This window comes from Dinoponera quadriceps, unplaced genomic scaffold (assembly GCF_001313825.1).
Source record: "Dinoponera quadriceps isolate SergipeBrazil2010 unplaced genomic scaffold, ASM131382v1 scaffold2183, whole genome shotgun sequence".
NCBI classification, from domain to species: Eukaryota; Metazoa; Arthropoda; class Insecta; order Hymenoptera; family Formicidae; genus Dinoponera; species Dinoponera quadriceps.
In genome coordinates this window covers 901,807-920,682 of record NW_014556922.1, presented here as the reverse complement: position 1 = coordinate 920,682, position 18,876 = coordinate 901,807, and the positions used below count along the sequence as shown (strand labels likewise).

Sequence of the window (18,876 nt, the reverse complement as noted above, 5' to 3'; positions counted from 1 at the left end):
TTTCAGCCGTGTATCGCGATTACGAATGCAACTTTTCGGGTGAAAACGTTTCTCTCGTAAATTGCGATTGCAAATGTCATGCGATAGTTTATTCGACCGAACTTCAGCCAACTCGAAATTGAGAAAGGAATTAGCCCCCCATAGCTGAAGATTAGCTGTAATACAACTGAAATTTCCTTCTCAAGTCTACCTTTTAGCTGTGGGAGCTAATTCATTCTTTCCATGTGCAAGACAAGTTCTAAGTAACGAATATTAACAGTATTACAATATTAATAGCTTGATTATCTCACGTGTGACGAGTTTCGTGTCACGGCTGTTGATACAAGCTTAAGACGTTCAGATGCGAACGTTTGTAACGACTTCGCATTCGATGGCAAATTAATCGGGGTACAATGCGCGGTAAAAATGATTTCTCGATCAACCGGTCTCATTATTGCCGGTTTCAAGCGTGTATAACGAGCGCGAAATGCGCAGATGTACGTGTAATTTATTCCTCGAGCACATCCAAGTACCCGGTGCGTCTTTCATTAGCCGCCTCGGATGGCCGCTATTAGTTAATTAAAGCGCTTCTTACGAACTGGACTCTCGCGATAGCGTTCGGCGTTATCGGCGCGCTCGTAACACTGGTTTAAGGTGGCAGTAAACGGAACATGTAGCCGTCTCCGATGTTTCTGTTCCCTCGCTCACCAATCTACTCCATTCTCCTCCGCTGGGCTGGCGCGCAGGCTCTCGGGAAAGTTAGGCGAATGAAAAAAGTTGGCGCAAACCCTCAAGAGAGCGCTGAGTAGTTAGCGGACTTCGGAATAATCTTCATTGAAAAAGTTCGTCTAAACCTTAGAACGCCGCGGCTTGTATGCCCAACTCGATATGAAGAGCTACAGGGAATAAGATATTTTAGCTTATAGTCGCGATAACGCGCCAACTCGAGTCAGCTGCAATTAAAGAGACTTAAGCTCTCCGCCTAGTTAAAGGGAAATTAGTGAGGACGTTTCTCCCCCTTTCTTTTTTTTTTTTTCCTCCCCGCCTTCTCTTATTTGCCTCCTCCTCGCGTTTCACTCGAGTTTTGCCCCGTTGTAAGCGTACCATCACCGCGCGACTTTCTCTCTCGTCCTCTCTCTTTTCTTCTCAAAGTCCCAGCGTTCCAACGCGAAACACCGAATCCGCGAGTTGCCTCCTCTCGCTAATCCCCGCAGTCCCCGCGGTCGAGTTTGGAAAGGCTCGTTTTGGAAGGAGGAAGATCATATTTTCTCGGCTAAATTCGGCCCCGTCATTTCTCGGCTGGGAAGGCACGCCCGCGCGCGTGCGTGCGCTCTCGTGGTCTCAGGGAAGGAGAGTCTCGCTCCGCCGTCGGCGAGAACAAAGGCAGGTGCCGTTTCGCTCGTAAACTCTCACAATCCCGAGTAAACAAATGTGTGTCTTCCGTGGAACCGCTGAGCCGACGTGCAATAACGATATACTCGCGTCTACTCGTCAAACAGGGGATTCCTTTCACGCCGTCTCGCGCCCGGCGCACGGGGTGCGATCCGTCAGACGCGGAAGTGCTCGACGGTAAGTCGGCAACGGGGAAAAAGAGAGAGAGAGAGCCGTACCTACCTACTGAGGAAGCTTGTTCGCGTCGGCGACGGGCGCGCAAACTTACGATATTTAATAATTCGGTCGACGCCACGAACATCTGCCGCGCTCTCTCGCTAACCCTTTGCTCGCTCCCCCTCGTCTTATTCCGCCTCGTCTCTCTCTACCTCCCCCTCCTCCTCGGATGCCAGCCTCTGGCGACGCTATTGTTTAATTAATCATGTTGTATTAATAAAGCTCGCCTAATTGAATTCGCTGATTTCACATCGTTAATACGAGTTTCATTTAAATTGAACGAAACGTCGTTTCTCCCCTCCCCCACCACCTCCGCCATCCGGCTTTCGCGCACCATTCATCCACCCTTCTTTCGCCGCTCTCGTTCCCCTGCCCCCCCGCCAACCCACCCGTCAAACGTGCACCGTCGCTGTAAAAGCGGAGCCACCCTCAAATTGTTCTTTTTTCTCTCGCGCTGTTTTATTGATCTTCACTTCCTACTACGGTTACAGGGGCTCTGAAACGATTTACCGAAAGGATAATTCCGATTTTCCTCATCAGTCAACGGGCCGCGAGCCGGCAAAGGGTTCCTCTCACTTTGCGTGCCTTCCGTTGCGCTATTGATCGCGTATCGATGCCACGCTGTTCGATATCGACGCGATCGTATCTGACGCGAGAGCGGAAATAATCTTCCTACCACGTTCCCCTTCCCTTCTATACGTTATCGGTACAAATCTACGGGACGGTGTAAGTTTGAGCGGCTAGTTCCGCGTGAACTCTAAGCGAACACCACATTACTCATGTCCGAGCCGACGAATGTCGCGTACGTGATTAGGGTGAATCGTCGGGCGCGAAGTGGAGGTGCGAGCGAGCGACTCGAAGCGATACTTCCCCCCCCCCCCCGATCTCATGACGTTGGGGCACGTTTGGGGGGCGAACGACGAGCACGAGAACACAGAACGACGAGAGATCCGCAGGCCTCGACTCCGGCCGGTGGAATATGTGTGCACATTTACGGCACTTGCCATCAGAGCGCGCCAGGTCAGCCTGCTGGGTGAGAGAGAGCTTCCAAGATCCATATAGGTGCCGTTCAACTGTGTTCCTACCCCAGCAGCTTGCCAACTTATGGGAGGAGCGAACGCGAAGGCCGTGCCTCGAACTCCGCCTCCATCGGGTTCTTGTCTTGCTGCAGGAGGCGCTGGTGTGCCTCACCCACGTCGCAATCCACGTTCCGCCAGGCACGAGCGGCTGGCCTGCCACGGACACGCGTAGATGTTGTCTTCACGTAGAGGCACACCTTCATGCCTTCCGGGTCTGATACGGTTCAAGCGCCGAAACAATGATTCGAGTGGTTCGCGTGGGAGAGGGAACGAAGGAGCGGAAGCCGTATCCTTTGACGCGACTCACCGTTTCGCTTTCGCTTAAAGCACATCACTTCCAAATTGGAACGTGGGACTTGCGCCTATTTGGGTAGGGAAGGGGAGGGAGGAAGATGAGACTTCCGAGACGCCCGTATCTTTCCTCTTATTCGCGAGTCCGTTTATATATCTTGACACCGCTGAGAGGTATCGGCCGAAGTGAATCTTCATCTCAAGCGCGCGCGATATTCGCCTGCGATCTCTCTTACATTTCGGCTACGCTCGATATAGAGCGCATCTCGCACAAGGGACGTTGCAAATATCGGCAAGACCGCGCGCTCGTGTCCGCTCCTTTATTTCCGGCCCGTGCCTTTTCACTACGTGTTGTCTGGTTTTTCCAAGTTGTCCGAGGGTCGGCCGCCAAGTTTATTCAGTCGCCAAACTTTGTAGTACACCGTGTCGAGCGCCAGAGGGCAGTAGCCCGACAGACTGGAGGTGGGAACCGGAACTGAACGCCTGGCTCCGGACATGACCGTCTCTCTCTCTCTCTTTTCCCCACCTCTCTTCGCCGCCAACCTTCTCGCCTCCACCTCCGCCTTCGACCGTGCTCGCGCGCACACATACACGAGTTGCGCTTTGTCCGGTCTCTCGGACGCAATTAGGGTGGGTCTCGGCCTTCAACCCCCTTGGGGGTGCCCCTTCGCTAAGTAGAAAAGCGTGTATCCACCTCCGACCTCGAAAGGCGGTGGGGTTTGCGTCTGGCTGGAACGGACCCCTGGACGAACGGATGGACTGGACTGACAGCAGCTGACTACCAGTTCAGCCAACCTACTTCGTCTACAAGCTTCGGCTACTCTCCCCGTGTCGTCCAGTCCCGTTTCCTGCATTCAGTTCTTGACTGTCTCGGAACGGTCCTAAGATCAACATTTCGTTAGTACGCCTGTATCTTTTATGGGTCGCGCGAGTATCCCCGGTCCCTTCTACTTCAACTTACCCAATAATTCCTATCGTAGCGGGCGCCGAAAGATGGTATCATCAGTCGTGAATGATCGGGAAGTACAAATTAGACGCAACAAGGGGTCAAAAATTGCAACGCCTCAATCCGACTCCGATTCGAGGAATGGCGATTAAATCGTCGTAAAAATCGACCGTCAACGGNCCCCCCCCTTTTTTTTTTTTTTTTTTTTAAATCGGCCGACCGATTCAACCGGCGCGTGTGAGCCCCGCGAGACGTTCCGGCGGATATAGGGTGGATTTATCGCGAGATCTCGATGCAAGATGGCAATTGAGCGCTGACACAGTCTCGTCTAAACCAAACGTGTAAATGGAGGTAATTCTCGCTCGTCATTCCCCTACCCTCCCTGTTAGCAGACAAACTACGAGGGAGCTCTAATATTACGCGAGTACGTACATACTATTACATATCCTGCCAGCAATGCCCGGGCAGCCGCGATACGGTCGGTTGGTAGAATATCCTTTGGAACACCCCACAAGGGGCTCGTTTGTCTAACTACCCCTTCCACCCTCCGTGGCAGCGTTCCACGAGCACGTGGTTATGCCCACTTCGTCATCGAGCAGGGAACGCACGAATAGAAGAGAGGGAGGGGGTGTATCCTGTGCTTCGAGAGACCGCACAAGCCATTCCTCTACGCTATCCCATCGCCGCCACACACCACCACCACCGCCAACCATTACCACCACCTACACCAGCACCGTCACATCCACCGCCGCCACCCGGCATCGTCGACTCTATCTTCTCGGGCGCGCGCGTTCCCGGTGGCCCATTCGCCCCTAAATTGTGAATAATGTTGATTATGTAAAAAGACTTTACGAGACGTTATTACCGTCATTGCGATTACGATGTTATACGAGTCGCAGGGCGCGCGCGGCCCCGCGGCGCTCGTAACCCTCTCGAGCAGAGTCAGCGCATCGCCCGAACACCTTTTCTCTTGCCTGTCCGCCGGCGTCGCGGCGCCTCTCGCCGCACGTATTACTTGTAATTCACCTACGTTAACCCCCGCGGTTACGAATGTCGTACGACGAGAAGCGCGCGAGGGCTTCGGGGGCGGCGGGGGAAGGTACGCCCGCGGAAATTGTCGATAAAACTGTCGCCGCGCCACCGTATCGTCGCGGCTCGAAAACGCGTCGCAAGTATATCGAATCCCGGAAGTGTATCGACGTTAAAAATGGAAAATTACAGTAGAATTACAAATTAGCTCGAAGTTATCGCCGTGGAAGAGCCATGTCGGCGAGACCGCACTGAGAGAAGGATTCAGTAACAATTACCAAATTACATTTAGTTCAATAGTTCCGACCGAATGGTTTAGTTATACTAATCAAATCATTCAATAACATGCGTGCACATGTAACCAAATCATTTAGTTACATGTAACATGTACCCGTAAATGATTTCATTACTGTAACGAAATCATCTGACCGAAACCATTCGACTAAATGTTTGGCACTAACCAAACCAAAGATATGTGATCGAATCCTTTCATCAGTGCACCAACGCGCGCTTCATCCGCGACTTCTTCTATTTTATCCGCAATGAGACCCCCACACGTGTCCCACTCGTGATTCGAACTTGAAATCCGCTTCAACATTTTTTTCCGAAAAACAACACCCTCGTGGAAAGCGGTCATCGTCGGTCAACGCGACACGTCCGTCGGCTAATGAAGAGAGCGTAGTAGTACCAGCATGAGGCAAGGGGTTGGCGGAAAGAATAGCGGGGCCGGGAGGAAGAGGAGGACGCCGCGCTGCGAGGCGCTGTGCTGCGGAGAGAGAGCGTGATCGACGAAAGTCCGCGGGGGAGGAAAGAGGCGCGGCGGTTTGGTACGGCACTGTAGCGGGGGTGTAGCGCGGCGAACGATGATGCGCCGACGAGATAGGGGTAGATTGCAGGCCCGCCGCGTGTCCCGTTGGTACGCGTTCGGTATCCGTTGGTATCCGCGCGCCTGGCCAGAGCTGATACGGTCAGCCCCGGGATAAAGTAGATATTAACACGAGATGATCCGTTAATGAAGCGTATGTTCTACGCCGCGCGCACGCCTAGCTTTCTCTCTCTCTCTCTCCCTCCCTCCCTCCCTTCTTCCCCTTCTCACCCTATCTCTCTCTCCCTCTCTCTACCGGCCTCTCTGTACCCGTCTCTCTCGTCCCCACCTTCACGCCCCTCTTCCCGCTCATCTTCCGTCTCGTTTCCGGTCCCTCCGACCGTCTCGTCGGACGGTCTCTCTCTCTCCTGTAGGGCTGCAAAATACACACCATACCTACCGCCTATTACCAGCAGCCTTTCCTGTTATCTTATCCGGACACCGCCGGCCCGGTCGCGAATTATTATTAACCTGCATGCACGTTGTGTCCCACCTCTGTGCTCTCCGCCTCCTCCCACCCTCCCCTACGGGCTCGTCAACCCTCGGTCGCCACCCCCTCGTCCGCGCCTTCCATCCGCTATAACGAAACAAGTCGCGGCGCGGCACTTGCGAGCTCAGTGAATTCACGCAGTCGTGGATAATGGGCCTCGCGTTTATTATTAGAAAAATTACCTTACACGTTCTCGCGCTAATGACGCCGAGTGTCTCGCGTTTACGCCATCGGGAAGGAGTCTGGTTGTATGTCTCGTCGTGCTTTTCTATCGGATTGCCGATTGCTGCGTAATTTGATCTGTGAGAATTCAGACGCGCCGATTGTCGCGCGAAATCCGTGTTCCATTCCGACTAACGTCCGATAGTTTTGTAACTTTAACGACACGTTGATTGTCTTTTTTTTTTTCTTTTTCTCTTGGTTCGTCGCTTTCGACACGATTTCGAATGACGCTCGAGTGTCTCGTGCCAATCGTTCTAAATGCGTCTGTCACGTGTGTCGTCGCTGAAAAAGCTTCTGACGCATGAATTACGCGTCTCGATCGATTGGTCGAAGTGTGCTGTAGTCGCTATTTATTTTTATTTCCCCGTTGAAACACATACGCTGCCGTTTGCAGCAGCGCGTATTCTCGATCGTTCGCGTCTATCGCGAAATCGAGTTAGGAGTCACGGGGAACAATAAACGGTTTTTGTCCGAGCACGGCCTTGGGTCATTGGGATATTTGCGTGTAAGCGGATAACGACGTGCATAAACGAGTCATCGAACACTGGACTCATTCACAGCTGTCCTCGTTATTGACCACCCACGACATCGATCGGTCGGATGTTCGGGCTATCTGTATCGGGGAATTGGACAACGATTTCGAAACGCACCCGGTCGAATATATAGCGAAGTAGGACGCTAACATGTGTGTTTGTTTGCGTCTGCAGCTACTGCGAATTCCATTTGAAATTCTCGGTTGCGCCGGAAATATTTGTATACTTGCGGTAAGATCGGCGATATGTAGGAGAGTGTGCTAAATCAGAAATCATTGGACCTGCTTTTAGTTCTCCAATTTCTTCGGCGAGCGGTTCCAATTATCTTCAGCGATTGAGACGGGGCTTTCGCTCTCTCTCTCAGAAATCTCTCGAGGAACGAAAGTAAACACATTTTGCTCGCATTCGCTTTTCTCTTTTTAAAGAAATCGCTTCTTAAATCAATACCACGATGGGGTGTATATCAAGGGTAGAAGGGTATTTCGAACGTGAATGAACAATCGTAATTTCTGAAATGTTAGGTCGTCCGCGCGCGATGTAGTAAGAGATTCGCGCGATCGTCGTCCGAAAACCGAGAGCAATATATCCATCCGTCGATTGTCCCGCTCCGCACCGATAAAACTGCGATCCCTCCGCTCGCGCACAGTCACGGCGACGGTGTGCGTGAATAAAAATGAAAATATAAATCGCGATTTGAACTCTCGCCGAGAAAGGTCGAAGAACGAGCACGGATTAGGGGGTAATTTTCAGGCGCGCTATCAAAGCCGGGCATCTCGGACGGCGCCAAGGCCGTGGTTAACGAGGATCTCGTCTGGTCATTCAGTCGGGTCCGTCTCGTCGTCGATACGTACCTGCTGCCGGCTCACCTGAGAACAACCGCGTATTGAGACCTCGCTTGTAGGGTATAGCGGCAGCGCGTGCTGCACAAACCGCACGTTTCGTCCTCTTAACCAACCACGCGGACGACCACCGTGCTACGTCCCCCCCTCCCCCCCCCTCCTCTCAACCAGGTAGTAAAGGTAGTGAAGTCAGAGAGCGGTCTGAGATCGCGCGAGTTTTACGAGGAACGCCGCGGGAAGAGGCGAAGAGACGGATTAAATGATGACGACGGGGGAAGGGGGATACGGTAGCGATGAGAATAGATCGCGAAATGTCGATTCGCGAGAGCGAGATCGCCGGTAAGAGAGGCGAGAAGGAGAGGAGCGGGCAGGAGTCAGTAAACCCGAACAAACCATTCACACGAGCCCTGCGGGCCGTCGGAGTACCTGGAAACGGTGCTAATGATATGCCCGAGATCGCTGGTCCTGAATGGAACCTTTCGGGAATTCTCCGACGGTTTCAAAGAATTAGGAATTCCGAGGACGGGTTCTGATCTCTTCTCTCTTCTCCTCCTCTCTCTCCACCGCTGGTCCCCTCCTCCCTGCTTGCCCCCCTTTCTATCGTTCGTCCTTTCTTTCTGTCTTTCGCGAAGCGGTTCTAGAGCTGACTCCATAAAGAGGTTGTTTGTGGCGGCAAAGAGGCGGGTGAAACGCTTTGTGAGAGGACGCGCTTCTCTCCCTATCCTCTCACGCTCCCGTCTCTTTCTCACCGCATCCCCCTCGCGCTCACACCCCCGCCTCGTTCTCTCTCCTTCTATACCTCGCGTCCGTCTCTGTTCCTCTCTTTGCTATGCGCCTCTACCGCTGAGATTTATAAGCGCGAACGAGTCTTTTAGGGACGCGCCAGCGGTTCATCCTCGAATGGGAACAATTTGGCGGATAAGGATGCGCCAGCGCAAAAGCCGCACTCAGAAGGAGACATTCAATGGAGAGAGGGGGGAAAGGGGGGGAGGAAGGAAAGAGAAAGGGAGAGGAGTCGGTCGAATCACGGAGAAAAATCCGTCTGCGAGATTGTGCGCCCGACCCGTCGATGGAATGTCGCGCGGACGTCAACGAGCTGCGCGCAATCACGCTGTTTTATTTCGCGGGAGATACACCGGCGGGTGGGGAGGGGGCGGCGTGTATTCGATAAAATCAAGCGAAGATAATCGGGCTCGCTCGAAATCGCGCGGTTTGATCTAGTTTAGAATTTCGTCGTTCTCGCCGCTGGGACGTCGACTAACGACAAGTCGACATCCTTTCGCGTTTGCGTTCTTCGTACGAAGGAATCTCGCGAATCGCTGTGTACGTAGTGCGATCGAAAAGTTACGGAAGAGATTGCGAGAGAGAAAGAAAGAAGGAGAGAGAGAGAGAGAGAGAGAGAGGTTCGCCGCTCTTTTCGTCGCCTTTCTTTCGTTACCTTTCCGCGACTAACAAACCTATAAATATACATCACTTTGAACTCTCGTGTGACTCGGACGGACACGCGATTGAATAACCGGAAAGGCGCTTATAAAGGCCCCGCGCGAAGTCGGCCGGTTTGCGCTGCAAGAGCGATGTCCTGGTAATTACAGGAGGTATACGAGGCGATAATGAGAAACGGCGACGTGTCGCTGCGAATATAAATTGACGCCGGGGTGGGCGCCGCGGTGGGGCTTAATTTTGATGCGACGGCGAATTTTCCGCAAGGTACGCCGGTTGCGTTGAAAAGGGTGTGTATCACTTTCGCCCTTCTCTCCTCCACCCTCCTCCCCCCTCCTTCTCTCACTCTCTTTTTTTCTCTCTTCTCTCTTTCTTGCTCTCTCACTCGCTCGTCCTTTTTATTTCGCCATTGGGATCATACAGCCCTTTCCTCCACTTCTCACTCCCCCCCTCCCATCTTTCTTTCTCCCCCCGTCGTTCGTCCCGAATGTAAGGGAGAGACGCGGGCTGTTTTATTTTACTAGAGCGGCGCAACAGTGAGAATTCGTTTACCTTTTTCCCATTAAGGAGCGACGCGCCGGTCCTCCGGCGGGGTTGGGCTTTGTAGAACCCGGTTTGCCGTGTCATCAACGTTTTATTTCCACGGCGCGCGGCTCCCGCCATAGCTCCAGGAAGAACGCAAAAGTTTAATTAATTTCGAGCCATGGCATTAAGTGGCGGTATCGGAAACCTTCCCCTCTTCCCCCATCCCTTCCCTCGTCACTCTCTCTCTCTCTCTCGACGTTCGAGAGCAGTGCGTCTGTTCCTTCGCTGCTCGCCTATAACGCCGCTATAGCGAGCTTCTCTCCTTTTCCCCGAGCGAGAATCGCGAAGCGAGTTGGCGCGATTAAGAACTGTTCGAGCTTCCTCGATACGCGTCGCCGGTCTCGTCTACGTGTGTTCTACCCCGTCACCGACGGGCACTCAAGCGGTGACCTGTGAGGCCCCTCCTTCCCCCCTCCTTTTCTTCTTTCTCTCGTCTCTGATAATACGGTATTTCGCCCTCGCGAGAATTCGTCAAAGCGTTGACAGTTCGTTTATGGCGACACCACCTTCGCCCTACGGTCAAGACGAGGAGCAGGTTTGTTTGTTTCTCGGTCGGCGCCGATGACACCGCTGACTGATCACCCACGAAACCGAGAAGGGGAGGGCCCCGGCAAATCCTCGACGACACGGATCACCGTCGTGGCTTGCCGTCGAACCACGTCTCTCACGAGCTAACGAGAGACCTCGCGAAATTCCTCGAGAGTGTTATTATTTGTCAAACTGCGCTGCAACGCGCGCCTCTCCGAGGTGCAGTGATAATTGAATCCGGTTCGGGGTGGAACGCTCGTTCACTCTTACGAGCGGACGCTGCGCGGAATCTGCGAAAATTCCCGTTGCGTTCGAGCTTACGAGCTTTCTCGTCGCGCGACCGCTTTCCGTCCCGCTCTTTTTTCCCTTTTCTCACACTGTATCCAACCGGCTGACGAACGTGCGAGCGCACCTTCAAAAATGTCGCGTGATTTTCCCCCTCGCTTCCTCGCCGCCGTCTGAAACACGTGTCCAACGGTGTCTCGTCTCTCGCCGACACAGCGGCGGTTTGCATTTTGTAGCAGACGCGGGGGTCGGTCGCGAGGTGAGGCGAAACCGAAGGCGCGTCGAAATAACGCGCCGACGTGTGCGCTCGAGTATTTCCTCGCGTGTTGGCGACGCGCGCTCTTACGCCTCCGAGGAACGCCTCGCCGATAAATCATCGCCGCCGTCGTCGCCGCTTCCCTTCTCTCTCGAAGCGCGACGTATCGCGGCGACACAGCGAGAAACAGTGCCGGGAGGAGCTTCGACAGGGTCTGCCGAGGTCCGGCAGGTTGACGGGAAAGACACCGAGGAGGAGATTCATGGCGAGGACAGACGGGAATAGTTTGGTCGACGTGGCCGCTTTCGTTGACGAACCCCTCCTCCTCTCTCTCTCTCTCTTTCTCTCGCTCTTTTTCACTCTTCTCGCAGTCTGTCGCGACGTCGTCGACGCGGAATGCGACTGCCCCGGCTGTTAACCCACGGACACACTCTTATTTCCGCGCGCGCGTGCTTGTAAAGGCGGCTGGTATTCTCGCAGCGTCGCGACGCTCGAACGAGCGCACTCCTCGGCCGACGCGAATGCGCGTATATCTCGACGTCGTTCGCCCGTCAGGTTCGGGGGGGGAGGGGAGGCTGACTCGAGATCGAAACCCCGGGGGAGCCGATCGGGCTCGAGCAAACGCGTCGTCTTGCTGGAGTCTCGGGAGCAAAGGGTAGCGCCGAACTCGCGGTGTCGACGAGTGAGTCGTCCTCGTGCCTCGCGTTCGTACGCGAACCGGATTTGGAATCAGAAAGAAAGAAAGGGTCGTGCTGATGAACGGAAAGTTGTTCTTTCCTCTCTTTTGATCCCTCGGCGAGGCTGCCAACGGGGCACTCTCGCTTTTCGGAGGAATGTTCGGCACTGTTCTCGCGTGAGCGGAGCGATGATGAATTCGTTAAATTCGGACGATACGTCCCCCGTCGCGCGTTAAGAAGCGACTTTCGCCCCGAGGCTCGGCGGCATTAAACGGTGTATAAATATCCCGACGAGCGCGTCGAAGGAATCTTTGTTGCGATGCACGCGGCGGAGCAGCTTGGCACGCAACCGGAGACGCTAGTTGGTGTACATTTTGCATCTCTTCATTAATCATTCGGGTACGGCTGAACGCGCCTCACGCCGATGTCACGTTGTAAGGCCAGAGGTCCCGGTGAATTATCGGCGGCTCGGACGGCGTGCAGAAGCGAGAGAGAGAGAGAGGATCCCGCTCTGGGGCTTCTCCTTGCTTTGAAGCGGCGATCTCTCGCGTCAGCGCTTTGCCACTGACAACTTCGTTCGCCGTATGCGCGCGATCTGCTCGGGAGGAGAGAACGCGGAACTGCGCGCACAGCTCGCTGCCACAGAGCTTCGGATACATCGGCTTCGTGGACGAATAATGAATTTTCGGGGCTTCTCTTCGCCTTTGCGTTTCTCGCCTCCGTCCAATTGGAACTCCGTAATCCCCGAAGATCGATTTCCTCCCAGGGACACACTGACACTTATGCGTACGATAGCTTCCGGCGTTTCAGATAAATTTCGATTTAAACATTGTCGATTAAAACTGTGTTCGCATACATTCACTGCCGGTACTGAACATTTATTGTTTATGTACGTAGAGGTGAAAACGACTCAATCCGGGGAATTTCCGCGCAAGAACATTGGTGTGCTCGAAGTCGGAAGAGCTTACGACGTTTCCTACCTCGATGTACATCCCCGAATTCCCTCGAAGTGCATCCGTGCGCATCTGCGGAGCTCTCTCTCTCTTTCTCTTTCTCTCTCACAGCAGCCGTAACTTTTCAATGTACCAATTCCACGAAGAAAAGGACTCTCCGCCGCGCCACCCTGGACGTGACGCGGTGAAGGAGAGAGAGACGATCGACTTTCTCATCGCGGAAGAAAACCCCTTTCGCGCTGTTGGCTCGACGGGAATTATTTAAATGGATTACCGCGGCAACTCCGTGGCAAAGTTTTCCGGGGGATTCGCTGATCCGCTCTTAAAATTTAGATGGATTATAAGGAGAACGCACACAGGGGAAGAAGTCTGGGTTGAGTGCGAGTGAAGAGGAGGACAACGAAGACGAGGACGACGACGACGAAGAAGACGACGACGGCGACAACGAGGAGGACCATGGCGAGCTAGCTGCAGATTTCATACTTATTATACTTAACGGGGGACGGCGTCTTTTTAAAGGGGCTAACAATGAGGGATGGTGGATCCCTGTCGACCTCTACGCCCCATCCCCTCTCTCCTTTAAGAAAATGTTTAATGCCGCGGAAAGTAAGGCGTGGTAATTAATATCCATTATCTCTTGCGTTGGCGACCTCTATCCAATTAGTTCTCCGCGGATACCTGCGGAAACAAAGACGCATTAGCGGGGGTGTCTTCCCGAAATGCGGATGTGACGAGAATCGACTTAATTCGTCCAAAAACACCATCGAGAACCGAAGGAAGAGAGAATAGCGAGAAGGGGGGGAGAGGAAAGAAAGATAAAAAGATATCCCTTCACGCATTCGCACATGACGCCGCCGCGATCAGCTTTTGCGATGATCGTTATTTCCGATCAAGACACATCGATAATCGCCAAATCCGAAAGTGAATCTCGGCGAGGCCGCACACACGCTCAATGGACTACAAGCAGGGTTGTATTTAGCTTACGGAGACGGTTACGATTACGCCGGCCTACAATGCGGGGGTTCCGCGGGGTGTGTTATCACTTCGAAACGTCGGGTATTAATCCTCATAGCGGCGGAAGAGGAGGAGCGGGAGGGGAGGTACGCGCTCACACATAGTCTCGCAATAATACGGCGACCGGATTCCAGTCGACTCCTGTAGACGACGACGCGCGTATCAGCGCGACTGGCTTGTACCCGCGGTTAAGTGCAGCTGTAATCGTAGAAATTGCAAGACGACGAGGGGGAATCCGTCGTCAGGACGCGCGTATTACACGCGCCTACTACACCTCTCTCTCTCTCTCTCTTTCGCTCGAACGCATAATGCCGCGTAACACACGCGTAACACTCAGATGATGCTCGCCGGCAATAGGCGATGAGTAGCGCTTGTGCGCGGGGAGGTTTAATTTACCACTACCGTTTACTCGCTTTAATACGCGGCGCGATAAACCGCAGCTTCGTTGTAGCCGGGCCGGTTTCGTTCGCGAAATTTATTCCCGCGAGTTAAGATAACGCTCGCGTGAGTAACGCACTGAACGACGAAGATGCGCGCTGCGGCGGTGCGAGAGAGCCGGAGATAGACAGAGTGAGAGAGGGAGGGCGAGCGAGTTTCTTGCTACGCGTAATTAGCACTTCCTTTACGATTTCACCGGGCGCGATTACGCGCGCCGAGCCGGCTCCCCTAATGGCTTACTTAATTCAATTTCATCCGAGAATAGTGGCGGACGTAGCAACGTTGTTTTACGCACGCTACGGGCAACACCGTTGATACCCGACAGAGAGAGAGAGAGAGAGAGACCGCAGCCGAATAAAAGCGGCTGTGCGCGACGCGCGATTATTCGACTCGCCGGCCTCTCCGTGCTCCCTCATTGCGCGACGATCGTTAAGCGACAATTGGGATGTATCCGCGTGAGACCGTGTCGAACGGCGGTGTCCGAGGAATCTGCGAGTGGGCGCGCTAGGGAGGAACGAGAACCGGCTAATTACGATTGCAATGAAACGCCGTAACGATTAAATCGTAGAAAACGAGGCCTCCGCCGCGCAAGATGACGATCCTCGGGCTCTGATACAGAGCGAGACGGCGCGAGAGGGACTTTTGCTCGGGCGTGCACCGCCGTTTCGCAGCGGGGGCGGCGGAGCGAGCTAGAAGGAGCCACGATAATAACAGCGATTATCGCTGTATTCGGGAAATTACTGGTAAGCGGCAGGCCCGGTACATAATTGAACGCCGGCCAGATACTACTCCCCGTGCGCTCGCTCGCGAAACCGTGTGCGTGCGAGGAGAGACGCGCGCACACACACACCGGTGAGTGCACCCTTCGCGCTCCCGTGGAGAAGTGTGCGTACGTAGGTGTGCGCGGGCTCGCGCTCTCTTGCCGCACATCGCGCGTGCGGCGGCGCACTTACACCCACATACGGAAACACGGCTATCTATCCGGCGGAGGTTTATACGCGTGTTGCCGCTGTAAACTCGCGCCCGGGTACCGGCAACGTAATCGTACGAGATCCCATTGCATGAATATAATTTGCATACAAGTTGGTTATATGGCGGGGGCCGGCATCAGCTGGCTCGCCCGTATAAACGATTATATGGACCCAACAGATGTAGGCGGACCCGCGACCCCGCGCCCACTCCGCGATTGGCCTTGTGTACCCTTTTACGCCCTCCTATTCGCCCCGCTTCCTGTTCCCCGTCCGTGCGAGCTCGCGTACGCCTTGCGTATGTACCGCTCGCGTTATCACGAAAATGCCCTGCTAATGGCAAGGACATATAATTTACGGCTACCTGCGCTCCCCGCTGACCCTTACGCGTACGAAGACCGCGCGGAAATGGCGCAGGTGTACTTTCCGCGAGGATGATCTCGAGGCTTCATTGAACCGGAGGCCTCTGCGAAAGCTACGAGATGACGATAATAATAATAATAATAGTCGAATTATCGAGCGCTGAGAAATAATGCGGTGACGCTGGCAGATGTCTGCGGTACGGAGCGCTCCGACGCAGAGAAAATTCAACGAACGCTTCGACTCTCCACTTCGGGTCTCTCTCAGTGCGGCGAGACGGTTTCTTTTACCGCAGGTATCGGTTAGCGCTATCGGTGTCTCGCGTGTCAGCTCTCGTAGGTCCCCGGCTCATCTAATTAGGGTTTTCGACGGGTGGGAAAATTTTCTCGAGGCTCCGCTTCGAGGACTCGTCACAAGTGGTGCCTCACCTCTCGCGCCGAGGCTGAGAACGGTCTCGCGAAGGTCGAGGAGGGAGGAAACGACCGGTTCGAGTACGGTTCGACGGTGGAAGAGCGGAGACGCGTCCTCGCGGCGGAGTGCAGAAGCGGATCGCTAGCACGGCACATCATTAAGCCGGAGCGGTCGTGTCGCGCTATCGACTTCGTTCCTTTTTCCCCCCATCCCCCCTGTACCTCCGCCGTCGCCCCGCGCAGATTCGTCCTTTCTATACCGAGGCTGCCTCGGGAGAACCTCTTTTTCGTGCGACGCGGCATCCCGAACGCCTAATCTAATGGGTGAGACCCAGCGGGGATGGAGGTGTGGGCATTTTAGGAGAAAATACCATGGCCAAGCTCGATTGTCACTCGGGAGGTGGGAGCGAGACGGATCCGCCGGCGGGAGGGAAAGGGGACGAGAGAGGGGCCGATCGAAGTCGTGAAACGGAAGCGAGGGAGAGAGTAAGGTAGAAGGATCCTTTGAAGCAGCCGCCACCACTTGTTGGTCGATCAACGGCTCCCTTTAAATCCGATCGCCAGTCACCTCACCCCCTCCTCCGCCTCAGCTTCTTCAGCGTCAGTAGGATAGGCGCCCCCTTTTAGTAGAGGTGGACGCCGTTCCCGTGCACACCTCACCAACCACGCCGGACGTTACAGATTTTCGTTTACATTTATAAGTCCGAGAGGGAGAGAGAGAGAAAGCGCCGCAGCTGGCATGCCAATAAATTCTATGGCATTCGCTGGCTGGGAGTGAGGAGAGCCTTTAGCGCCACGTATATTGTTGCGTGTGGAGGGTGGCACGTTAACGACCTTCAAAGCGAACGAACCGCCCGTGCGGGGGACGACGTCATCGGAACATACTTTCGATAGGCGGTGACGCCTCGTTTTATTGGCGGTCGATCCTCATCCCCGCCACCTCCTCCTTCCTCCACCTTCTCTTGCCCCCTTTTTTTCAACGTTTATGCAATATCTCGCCCGCAGAAATATTAACTTAGGCGCCGCTTACTTTGGTTCGCGATATCGATGGCATCGGGTAGGCCACGCGTAGGGCGTGTCGCCCCTATGCATTTTGCATCGGCCGCGCCGCCGACGCATCGTTACGCAAATGTATTCGTGTCTCGTCGGAAATCCGCCGCGGATCTATTTTTATTCGCTCGCGAGCGGAGACGTAAGTTATTTTTACACGTCTAACGAACCGACGCCCATCGCTCGCTCTCGTCACCCTTGGTCCCCGCTCTCTCTCTCTCTCGTCGCGTAAACCGCACGACTAAACGAACGACGGAGTTGAATTAGCTTACAAATGATGAAAGGGCCTTTAAGGACGGGTATATCGCCCCGCCTCGGCAAGAGTTTACCGAGTACATCGAAAATCCATCTTGCCACCTTTTGATTTAACACGCGGCACGAGGGGGAGCAAATCGTCGAGACTTGACTCCGGTCCGTAAGGTGTTCTTCGGCGGAGAAACGAATGGTTCCAGACCGGCGCATTGATCGGCAGGGGTGAGAGAGTCGGCCCGAATGGTGCAAAGTAATATAAAGTCTGGAGCCGCGGTCATATCGCGGTCGTAAACCAGAAGGTTCTCTCTCTTTCTCTCGTTCCTACCGCTCCTCGCGCCCAGTTGTAAAAGCGTTCCTTCGCGTATTCGTGGAGCCCGCGCGAAAGTCTTCGTGGTATGAAGCAATTTACATGAGGGTCGACGCGCGCGTGTTCCACCCTCGCGGCCGTAGCGAGCATCCGGAGGATCGCACACGTGGTGGTTTTACGTGCCGGGGTCGACTCGTTTGCGCGAAAGAGAAAGGTGACGCGCGATTGAGAAAAGCAATGTGTGTGTCAGAAATGTCCCGAATTCAACACGTATGCTGCAACGAGAGACGAGCGAATTTTTTCCTCTGTGTTCACGTTATCAAACTAAAGCCTGTTTCACGCACACAGGGGGGGGGGGGAAATACGCGGTAGTCTGCGGTAAGAGTTCCTCAAACGAGCCCTGGTAGCGAACTGGTTGACACATTGACCCGTTATTTATTACGTAATACATCGATCACTCCTGGAGGCGCCGGTATTACATAAGGCTGCCTAATTACCCTATTAACCTGCCTCCAGAAATTAGCGACATTAGTGCCAAACGTGTTTTCTTAATTGGGGAGCTAATTAGGCAGGAAAGTAAATTGGCGCCACATAAGCGTCTTTTCGAAGACCCGTGGAGGTCACCGTGTTAACGACTGCATAACGTGAGATTGCACCGGATATCGAAGGATTCGCAGAAGAGAGAAAGAGAGGAATTGTCCCCCTCTTTCGAGATTGGGAGAATCGCTCGACATGGAATCGTAAATCGACTCGTTCGCGCAAACTCTCATTATCTATTAGTAGTCGCGCCTACGTACACGAATATCGTTCCGGCTTAGTCTTTCGAGGATGGTCACGGATGGATATAGGATTTCACGAATACAAAGCTGCGTTCTCCTTGTTAAATATGGATTCGCGATAAAGGTTGCGTGGGTCGCCAGCCTTTGTTTCCCCCCTGCTCGGTTATCGGCGACGCCCGCAGATTTCGCCTCGATGACCTACTTGTGAATGTCCGGGTGGCGTGTTTTCGGCTCTTTAGAGAACCCGTGGTGGTAATCAGCCGCGGACGTAACGCTCTACGCGGCGAATACCTTCACAATCCGGCCGCGACGGTTCGCTCGGCGATGTGAAAACGCCGAGGACGCATTGTACACCGAATTGTATCCCGCGTTTGAAACTTTCATACATCTCCCGATAAGAGTCACAAATTCGCGAGCTCCCCCTCCCTCGCTCCTCCCTCGCGTTTTATCCTTGCCACCTCCACCGGCGACGTATTTATTATTCAAACGCGGCCGCCACCGCAGACTCCTCCGAAACGCATTATCTCCGAGGTGGGGAACGGCACGGAAGCCGCTCCGCAAGGGGTCCTACCTATCTATACGTGGCGTGTACTCGATAATGCCCGAACAAAGTGCTGTCGCCGGTGTGAGTAGATTACACGAATACTCGAAAAGTGCCGTGACACGGCAAACGTGCTGGGGGGGGGGGGGGCC

General features: G+C 54.1%; 1 protein-coding gene across 1 annotated transcript in view; it reads left to right on the top strand.

Annotated features, from left to right (window-relative positions):
* LOC106748384 overlaps positions 1 to 18,876 on the top strand; it is a 154,400-nt gene that overhangs the window by 69,669 nt on the left and 65,855 nt on the right. The gene's annotated exons all lie outside the window — the stretch shown is intronic.